Source organism: Haemaphysalis longicornis, unplaced genomic scaffold, assembly GCF_048455015.1.
Source record: "Haemaphysalis longicornis isolate Haplotype H1 unplaced genomic scaffold, Haemaphysalis longicornis Haplotype H1 scaffold_2, whole genome shotgun sequence".
Lineage (NCBI taxonomy): Eukaryota > Metazoa > Arthropoda > Arachnida > Ixodida > Ixodidae > Haemaphysalis > Haemaphysalis longicornis.
Genome location: NW_027526295.1, coordinates 54,004,378 through 54,015,343, shown reverse-complemented (window position 1 = coordinate 54,015,343; position 10,966 = coordinate 54,004,378).

Genomic DNA, 10,966 nt, shown 5'->3' with positions numbered 1-10,966 from the left:
TTAGGCTCTTCTATTTTCATGATCGCTGAAAAGAAAGTTCATGCAGAAATATTTTGGTTGAAGTAATTTAGTTATTGAATCACGAAGCAAACCAATTTTTTTGTAAGTTCAGTTTAATAGTCTTGCATAAGAACCCAAAACAGTAATCAGTATACATCTATTAAACATTTTTAAAAAGAATTCAGACATTTAGAGCTTCTGCCAAGTGGAAATGCAAGGGAATAACATTTTATTTCAAGCTATGGGACCCCTGATATCGCTTGGTAGGTCTGTTGTGATCTTGTCATCATTTGTTACGTCTTCATTACCACTCAAAATAAACGTCATGCATGTAAGCTTTGTGTTGTTAGAGTTGCAGTGGTACCAGCTTGGGGTGATTTTAGCAGCAGCGAGCAGCTACCTTTCCGATTGCTGTACAGCACTTTTGTGTTTCCTTGCATATTATTCTGAAGCGTACTTCTCCAGGCAACAACACGGGCTGCTGTTGGAGCAGACACTTCGAGGTTCGTTGCAGCGAACAGCACTACATAAATCAGTCTAGCAGTGCAAGTGTGTCCTCGCATTACCATCGATGTTATCCTATTCGTAGGTTCATTTTATTCCGTTATTGTAACTGACGGCTTGACCATGTGTTCACCCGTTTGCCCTACGATTTCCCACTGTTGAATAATTGTGCTTTGCTGCTTCTATAATTAACATGTCCACCCTGTTTGCGTCCAGTTATGCGACTGTGCAGTCTCATTACCATCCATTACCTACCGCGACTGTAGCCAAAAAATTCTTCAAAGGGGGAAAGAATGTGAATTTTGTAGAAAATTTTGTAGAAAATTTTGTAGAAAAGAATGTGAGCACTTACGGGCTGCCTGGGAAAAAGTTTTGGTTGGGCAAGGGGGAGTTTAAACCATGCCTCTGCTTGGCTGCATCCCTAAGCTCTAAAGATGCTGTCGGCAATATGTCGCTACTTCTGCACTTGCAGGACCCAACGCATGCAACCTTTTGCACAATATAACTAAGGATTGGGCATCACGCAAAGGATGAGAGTCCAAGTCATTTCATAGGCCATGTGTTTGAATCGCAGACTACAGTCCACCTGTTTTCTTCATGTCAGCCATTTCAATCCTCATATGTTGGTAACAACACTACCAGACACCATATTTCCGCATGATGGGCGTATAATACTTTAACATCAAAAACATGATACTGACCTGGTCCATTTAAAGCATAACGAGCAAATAGCAGGGATCATGGCATCCTTTGTTAATTTCGGTAAAAGAAGCCAGGAAATAAGTGAAACTAAAATACAACCGATTTTTTTTTTTGTATTTTAGTTTCACTTATTTCCTGGCTTCTTTTACCGAAATTAACAAATTACCGAAATTAACGGCACAAACACTTCAGAGAACTCTAGAGACAACATATTCTCCTACATCCATCGTTTTTTCTAGGTGACGATGCCATTGTTTCCGTGAAACGTGTGTTTGAGTATTTGCCAGATGTCAAGTTTTTAAACCTCATTTCCTATCACGCATAATGAAATCTGACCCTATACACCAGCCGTGCTCATTGTCGTTTTGTGAGTTTACTTTTGTTTTTGCTGACTTTACCTAGTGTTTAATGTTTCACCCCTCCCCGCACGGGGCACCTTGAGCAATCTTGGTGACGGTACTGGCGATACCGCGGACCCCGAGCTCCCAAACATACGCTGGATCCAACCGTGGCAATGTGTTTATAGGTGGAGGGTTAGAAACCATGAACGGTGGCCGTCGGAGCCTTGGTCAAGCTCCGGCCGATGGGCTCCCTGCCTGTCTACCAGGCAGGGAGCTCCGGGACCTCTTTGACTACCAGGGTAAGGTCAAAGGAGAAAGTACCCCCGTCTCCCTGCTTTTCAATGTATCATATGGCATTTTCCAAACCCCCCCCAAGACGTGATCGGCCCCCGAAAAGGGGCCGCACCGAAGTATCTTTTCCTCCTTTGCAATCGATCTCTCTCCCAAAGCCCGATAATTTTTCGCGCTTTCTGATCATGGAATCTCTTGATAAGACAAAACCAATCACTTCGCAGTCCGTGTTTCTAATCTCCAAGTATCTTGAAAGCCTTGTGGGAAAGTCCTACAAGGCTAAAAAACTCACAACGGGAGAAGTTTTGATAGAAGTAGAAAACAAACAGCAATCGTCTAACCTCCTCAAGCAAACACGCATGGTAGATGTCAACATCAAGATCACGCCCCATCGCAGTCTCAATAGCTGCCAGGGCGTGATCTCTGATCGGGATCTAATGAATGAGACTGAAGCAGATCTGCTCGAGGGCCTCCGAGATCAGGGCGTGACAGCAGTGAGGCGAATCACCATACGCCGAAATGATGAAATAATTCCAACTAAGCACATAATCTTGACACTTGACCGCTCTAGCCTTCCTGAGTCGGTCAATGCAGGTTTCTTGAGATGTCCAATCCGACCCTACGTGCCAAACCCACGCCGCTGTTTCAAGTGTCAGCGGTTTGGGCACGGCACAACGTCTTGTCGTGGTAAATTGACGTGCGCAAAATGTGCAGCACATGATCATCAAACTGACAATTGTAAATCCGAGAACTTCACCTGTGCCAACTGCCAGGGACCACACGCTGCCTATTCTAGGAGCTGTGAAAAGTTCAAACAAGAGAAACAGATCATTGCCTTGAAAGTCAACGAAAACATCACCTTCCCAGAGGCGCGGAAGAGGTTCGCCTCTTTCCCCCTGGGGAGGTACGCCGACGCAGCTCGCCGGGGGGCGGAGCGGCGTCTTGTTTCGGCGGGGACCCAGTACCGCGAGTCGGACTTGGTCCCGCCCCCGCCCCCCCCTGGGTTGCCTCTGGCAGCCCAACCCGCCACCGCACCGCCTGCTAAGTCAGCAGCGGCTGTGGTGGCATCCACGTCCGTTGGGGATGCTGCTGCACCCTCTGTTTCCTCCTCTCCACCGGCCCGAAGCACATGCGAGGGCCCGGAGGAGATGGAGTTGGAGGAAACCGCAGCAGTTCCCACCTCCGCCGCACCGCCTGTGCCACCCGGGGCGCTCCTGACGCCCTCGGCGGTCGCGGCCAAAACGAAGGGCACCGCAAAGGGTGCCAGGTCCGGGGGGTCCGGTACGCCTGGTACCCCTTCCAAATCAGATGATGACATGGATGTGGGACCCTTCCTGTCTGCTTCGCAGCGGAAGGAACGGGTCCCCCCATCTAAACCTCCTGAGGAGGTAAAAAAACCCCGTCCAAGAATCCAAGCCCCGAAAGACCCTACATAAATAGTCACACTCCAGTAGCTCTAATACATAATAATGGGAAGAGAAAATATCGTTCAATGGAACTGCAGAGGCCTTCTAAATAATCTTGACGACGTCTATGAGATTCTGCATGCTAATCAGCCAAGTGTAATGTGTGTTCAGGAAACACACCTGAATTCCAAGAACACAAATTTCTTGAATAGTTACCTGGTATACAGAAAGGACAGGGTTGGCTGCACACACTCTTCTGGCGGTGTGGCCATAATCGCCCGCAAATCCTTAGCATGCCACCCTGTCACCTTGAACACTATCCTGGAGGCTGTGGCAATTCGAACGATAATATTTAATAGGTTGATAACGGTATGCTCCATATACATTCCTCCTGATGTTTCACTTTTAAGCTCTGACTTCGAGGCGCTGGTTGACCAGCTGCCCGAACCATACATCCTGACAGGCGACCTTAATGCTCACAACACTCTTTGGGGCTCTTCTCGCACGGATGCCCGAGGTCGCCTCATAGAGAAATTCCTTACATCTTCAGGAGCATGCCTTTTCAACAGTAAACAGCCTACATACCATAACATAGGACACAACACATACTCATGTCTTGACTTGGCGATTGGCTCCGCAGTTCTCTTTCCTCTTCTCGAGTGGGGTGTGGGAACTGACCCATATGGCAGTGACCACTTCCCCACCTCACTTACATATATAGATAAAGGCCCAAGCAGTCCATCTTCCCATAATAGGTTCAATGAAGCACGAGCTAACTGGAATACATTTACAGAGACATCCAAACTACACCACACATCCATAGGGCACCTACACGTTGAAGAAGCTACCCAACTGCTCACGGCGCACATCCTCGACGCCGCCAAAAGGTCCATTCCCCACGTCTCTGGTGCCCCGCGCAACCAGCGGAGGCCGTGGTGGAATGAGGACTGTAGGCGGGCGCGAGAGGCCCAGAACAAGGCGTGGGGTATCCTTCGTCGGTACCCCACGTCGGGAAACCTCCTCTTGTTCAAACGGGCCAAGGCATTAGGAAAACGTCTGCGCCGTGAGGCAAAACGAGAGAGTTGGCGTACATTCATAACATCAATAAACTCCTACACAGACACACGGAAAGTATGGACACGTATACGCAAACTCAAAGGACAACAGACACACAGCCTGCCCCTGGTCAGTACAACAGGGGACACTCTGGAAGACCAGGCTGACACACTCGCACAACACTTTCAACACGTGTCCAGTTCAGCACACTACACGAACACTTTCCTGAAACATAAAGCCTCTTGTGAAAAGAAGTCCCTACACGACAACAACAAATCACATACTTCGTACAACTCCCTGTTTTCACTACATGAGCTGAGGGCTGCTCTGAGCACGTGTAAACCCTCAGCTCCAGGCCCAGACAACATTACATATACAATGATACAGAACTTACACACAGACACTCTTGTAACACTTCTTCACCTTTTCAACAAGATATGGCTTTCGGGGCACATTCCAAAGTCTTGGAGGGATGCCATAGTTGTAGCATTCTTGAAAGAAGGGAAGGACCCTTCTTCTCCCGCTAGCTATCGACCCATTGCCCTGACCAGCTGCCTGTGCAAGCTTCTCGAGAAGATGATAAACCGGAGGCTCGTGTACTTTTTGGAGTATAACGGCCTTCTCGAGAGCTGCCAGGCAGGCTTCAGGGCGGGGCGATCCACGAATGATCAACTTGTGGCACTAGAGTCGTATATTAAGGATGCCTTCGTGCATAAACAGTTCTGTTTAACTGTCTTCTTAGACCTTGAAAAGGCATACGACACCGCTTGGCGTTATGGGATCCTTAGGGACCTCAAGTCATTCGGTCTATCGGGTAACATGTTAAACACTCTTGTTAGTTACTTGTCAGACAGAACGTTTCGAGTAAGAGTTGGATGTGCACTCTCAAACGTTTACGTGCAAGAAAATGGCGTGCCACAGGGTGGCGTGTTGAGCTGCACTCTCTTCATAGTAAAAATGAACTCTCTTGGTAAGGCACTGCCACCCACAATCTCTTATTCCATGTATGTAGATGACGTGCAGATATCCTATAAATCATGCAATATGTCAATCTGCGAACGTCAAGTCCAGCTTGGTGTAAAGAAACTTGCCGGCTGGGCAGACAAGAATGGTTTTAAATTAAATCCTGTAAAAAGCTCCTGCGTTGTGTTCTCCAGGAAGCGCGGGGTCCATATGGACCCAGACATTACTCTTAATGGCGTGTCGCTTCCTGTGAACAAGGAGCACAAGTTCTTAGGTGTTGTGTTTGACCACAAACTCACATTCATTCCACACATCAAGGAACTTAAACATAAATGTCTTAAAACAATGAATATACTTAAGGTTGTCTCCCATCAATCTTATGGTTCCGACAAAGAACTCCTACTACGGCTCTATACTGCTTTGGTTGGGTCTCGTTTAGACTATGGCAGTGTGGTATATGGGTCGGCGACTAAAACAGCGTTGCGAATGCTTGACCCAGTGCTACACTTGGGGCTTCGTCTCGCCTCGGGTGCTTTTCGCACTAGCCCTGTCGAGAGTCTGTATGTCGAGTGTGATAAGTGGAGCCTTGAGAACCAACGAACGTACATGGACTTGCTATATGCTTTTAAAATTTCATCACTGAATAATCATCCTTTTTATCCTGTCTTTAACGATACATCAACATCTCTGCTCTTTGCAAATCGCCCATCCGTTCCCCTGCCCTTTTCACTTAGAGTGAGAGAGCGAGCCTCGGATCTCAGTGCTTCGTTTTTAGATGTGTACAGGTCATCCTTTTCTAACAGTTTACCGCCTTGGCAAGTTCGCCCTGTGTCGTGCGACCTTTCTTTTATGAGACTTGACAAAAATCGTGTACCACGAGCTGCAATACTGCAGCACTTTCTGTCTTTGCAGTTTAAATACACATGTGCAGAATTTTATAGTGATGCTTCTAAAACCTCCAGTATGGTGTCGTGCGCTGCTCATGGTCCTAATTTCAATGCAGCCAGAACCATGAGCATGCACACATCAATTTTTTCAGCAGAAGCGTATGGAATTTTACTGATTGTACGACACATCTTTGAAAATCACATTCCCAATTCCATCATATATACAGATTCTTTGAGTGTTGTTCGCGCACTGTCATCGCATACACCCCCCAGAAACCACATAGTTAATCTTGTATTCTGCACTATCATGTCCGTGTATGCACAAAAGCATGAGCTGGTCCTCTGCTGGGTCCCAGGACACGCAGGGATCTCTGGGAACGAGTTGGCAGACGAGAGGGCCGGTGCGGCTGCACTCAGGAACACTGTGGACATTACAACGGTACCCTACACAGACCTCAAGCCACACATAAGACAACACCTGCGCAGAACATGGCAAACACACTGGGACGAACAGACAGACAACAAACTACATGTAATAAAGCCACACTTGGGACGGTACACAACTGACTCACACAACAGACACACGGAAGTCGCCTTGGGTAGGCTGCGGATAGGGCACACCCATGCGACGCACTCGTATCTGCTGACGGGATCATCTAGACCCCAGTGCAGCAGGTGCGGAGAGGCCCTATCCGTGATGCACATTCTCATACAATGTAAGGCACTCGACACTACACGACGCAAACACTTCCCTCAACTACACACACGACATATTCCACCACACCCGTCATACTTCTTAGGAGACGATGCCATGTTTTCTGTTCAACGCACCTTTCAGTTCCTATCAGAAGTTCACTTTTTACAGCTCATCTCATACCACCCATAGCTTTTACCCCCTGGTCCTATACACCAGCCACCTTATTTATTCTTAACCACTCTTGTTCTTCACCCTGGCCATTTACACCAGCCGTGCTCATAGCTATTAACTGATTTTTTTGTTGTTCTCTCCTCATCAAATCACTTTGTGTTTGGCGCTCTTTGCCCATGTCGGCCTTGCGCCAATAAAATCAAACCATCATCATCATAAAATACAACCGACACGGGCCAAAATGTCAGTCATTCTTGGCAATAACCAAAAGCACCACATGTTAATGAGAATTAGATGTTTACACAATACAATATTCCAACACATATGTTCACTGTTTACTACATTTTGACTACTCTGGTGCAGCACTACAACTGCTACACAATATACAGGGTTTCATAGACACAATTCAAACATTAGAATGCACAACAAAAACACAAAAGGCAAACATAAATTGTTCTCCAGAGCAATGCTATTTCAACTATTTACAGGAAATTTTAGTTCGTGAATATTCATACAGAAACTAAAACCTCCATACACCAGACAGATAAGAAGTGTGAAAAAGGAACATAGGCATTAAACACTGCGTATATATCTTGACCTCACCATGTCTCTTTGAAAGATCTTCGTGTACGATTTCTTAAGAGACAGCAACGGGACACCTATCAGTGCATCAATGAAAGGATAGCAGTAGTTGTAGCTGATATAAAAAGAGTTATGTTAAAACTAGTACAATTAGAAACTCCAAAATCCAGGCATGATGATGATGAAACTGTTTTCTCCCAACGCTAAATATGGATCGGAAGGATGAAAATAATTGTGAATATATGCTATGGGAAAGCTGACAATTTACTACCACAAAGGTAGAGCATACACAATAACTATGTTCATGTGCCAAAGCTCAGGAGTGTAACTACATCTGCAAAGAAATAAATGAGATATTGAAGAGACCAAATGGCTCAAGTGCGATATATCTAGGGCAAGAAAATTGTAGCATTGTGCTAGATGTAGACACATATGGCAAGATTATTATGATTAACCAGAGGATTGAGGAGCAGAATAAGGGTTGGTTTAGAGAAAGCAAAAGTGCCCAAGAAAAGAAATGATCCCGCTGTCTGAGACGTGATCAGCCAGACTCACATTCGGAGTGATGCGACGAAACAGATTTTGGGGTAAAAGAGAAAGAAACCATACATATTATCAACATGTTCACAGTGCTTTTCCACTGTTAATAATCAACAGAGAATGCAAAACAGGCACTTTAACATGACAAACTGACAATAACAATTTTAGGCAGTGCAAGGTATTAAACAGCAAAAAAGGAAACCTGAAATGAAACTGCAAATGAAAAAGAAAACTTACTTTATCGAAAACAACTTAAACGTTTCGACACCACAACAGCAGTATTGCATGAATCACACTGGCAAAGATAATTGAGAGATGGTACCCATCAACCCAGATCGTAAGACTTCTTGCTACATAGGTACATGGCTTAAGCCAAAGTGAAAAAATATGTAACAGAAAACAAAAAAATATGCCCATGCACTCTGTAGTACATATGCTTATAAACTGAAGAAAGGTGACAAAAAAGAATGTGCCCATGCACTTTCTACAACTGTACCAGGCAGGCAGCCAGTGTAATTTACCTGTGCATTATTTTAAATAATTCACTAAAATCATTCTCATTATGTGCTAAGTTTGCGGATTTTCTTCCATTCCTGATCCTGCTTCGGAAGTTGCCTGCCCTTCGGAAGTACGTGTTACATGAAGCCTATCCATGTGAAGTAACGTGCAGCCAGTGCTTGCCATTGCCCTGCTGACGCTGCTACACCCACGCTGCCAAACATAGCTGGCTGCGCTCTGCTGCAACAGATAAACCAGCCACACTTTCCTGCACTCCTAACACCTCTCCAACCTAGTTCCACGCATGCTCATGGGGTCGTGCTAGAGTACTTTTGTGCGTGCAGAGGACTGCTGTGTTCTCCTGTTCCCTACCCATATTCAGCCCCTGCCTTTATTCAGAAGTATGTGCTCTGACCCAACACCGACAATGATGACGAAAAAGTGGTTAGCGCCTACCTTGCGTGGGCTCCATTATGGCTGCCTAGTAAATAATGGAAATAGATTGCTCATCATACTCAACCCTGTCACTGCGGTCCTGCCGCCACAAAACAATTTAATCTAATTGTTGACACTCTCAACCTTTTTTGGACCATTGGCAGGCCCTGCCCAAAGGCAACATGGCCGTAGCAGTTCGTTGTGGGGTTCTGCCCAAATTAGGGTGTTTAAGGAACCCTGCAATACTCTTTGAGCAGTGCAAATAAACCTGCGCGACGCTTAGCTTACACTACCAGAATTACCAGAGCCAAATATTACACGTGCACGTGAAGCAGTGAGCGCGCAAATCGCTGTGAAAGACGCGGAAAGAGCAACCGCGCTCCTTTCAGTTTTCCTAATTATGCACCCCTGGCATGGCCTAAATGGTGTCATTGAGGCCATGGCTGTCCGATTGGCTGTCACTGGTGAACTTTGCGACTACTTTCTCGCATTTCCTGGGACGATCCGCCGTTGTCAGCGGTGTGTAAGAATGTCTTCGATGCCTGAACCTGTATGCACAGTTTTTCTTTTATTTTATGTTTTGAGTGCGCATGGAGTTTGAGTGATGAGCTCAATACTTCCCTTTCAACCAGACCACTCGACAACAAATGTTTATTGCTTCATATACGCCCTACCAGCCCGAGCACTTGCTTGCGAGTAGGCACCCATGACTGCTTTTTTGTGGCACCCCACCGGAAATAGACCCCTACACAAAGCGGAGAAAATGAGAAAACTCCCCAGCCTGTGATACATCATAGGCCGCGGAAGAGAGAGTGCGCAGCTTTTTTCGCATTGGCCGCGGTCGAGTTTAGAGGGAACGATTATGCGCGATTTCTCAGCTCGGGTAGTTTAGGTGATAGTGAACAGATTTTCATAATTCTTGCAGGAGGGGATTGCTGGAACAATGCACTTTACTCCAAAATACATTCCTAGTGGTCGATGATAAGTGCTGCAGGGCCCCTTTAAGGTCAAATTTTACGGTTTTACTCACTGCGATACGCGCGTGTTCTCTGTATACAGGATGTGCCATATCGAGGAATAAGTGAACTTTGTTGACGTTTACTTCTTTTCGCACTAGGCTGCAGCACAAAGGGTAGCACGGGCCTTGTAGATGCTTTCTCATCACGTGCTTTTACAGTGTTGTACATAGCGAAAGCAATGATGACTTAAATTAAGATGAGAATAACGTGCCTCCATCAAATAGTGATGACAGCGATTCGACAGAAACTAGTGACGAAGACCACGACAGGAGTGGAGACAGCATATGCAGATCATTACTGTGGAAGCTACACATTTTTCAAAAGACAGTGAAATGTTGGCGAAAGCTTCTGCTTTATTTCCTGGTTTCTAGGGGTTTCCATTGTCAATAGTTTTATTTTGAGGCACACACAGCAGCCGTAACATGGCAACAAAGAGCAGCGACACCTGCAATACTGCGGCAACCTCATCCAGCATCTGTTGGGTGACCCGAGGGCTCGAGCCAAAAAGCAGGGCATGTCTGTGCATATGGAGAGCGAAGAAGGGCTTGATGGGGTGGGATGGAATCTACAAGATTCCAGGTGGAAGCAGTAAGGACTGTGCTGTTTGTAGAGATAGCAAAACAAAAGGAGGCTGGAGGGAAACTTTTTCTGCAAAACCTGCAGTAAAACCCCTGCCTTGCACCCAGGAAAATGTTTCGAACAGTTTCACACTCTGCTGAAATATAGGTAACGAAGTTGCAAGCACAGAATGCAAGAGGAAAATAACTATCCTGTTTTTCTTGCGCAGTTTGTGTTTTTCTTTGTGGCGCGGGAAACTTGCAAAACAGTTTCACACCGAAGCAGCTGGAAAGTGGGTAAACGTTCTGGTACGGAA